The sequence below is a fragment of the Chrysochloris asiatica genome, unplaced genomic scaffold (assembly GCF_000296735.1).
Source record: "Chrysochloris asiatica unplaced genomic scaffold, ChrAsi1.0 scaffold00009, whole genome shotgun sequence".
Classification (NCBI taxonomy): domain Eukaryota; kingdom Metazoa; phylum Chordata; class Mammalia; order Afrosoricida; family Chrysochloridae; genus Chrysochloris; species Chrysochloris asiatica.
The window spans coordinates 37369416-37369670 of NW_006408527.1; positions in this window are offsets into that span (position 1 = coordinate 37369416).

A 255-nucleotide genomic window follows, 5' to 3' on the forward strand; every position below is an offset into this window, starting at 1 on the left:
CAGTAGATTTGCCTAATGTAATACGTCATTTGATTTCTTGACTATTGCTTCCATGAGTGTTGATGTTTGATCTGAGCAAAATGAAGTCTTTGATAACTTCAATTTTTTTTCCATGTATATGAATGTTGTCTGTAGTTCTAGTGGTGAGCATTATTTTTGTTTTCTTTAAATTGAAATACAACTCATTTGAAAGACTGTTGTCTTTAATCTTCATCAGTATTTTAAATCCTTTTCACTTTCAGAAAGCAAAGTTGT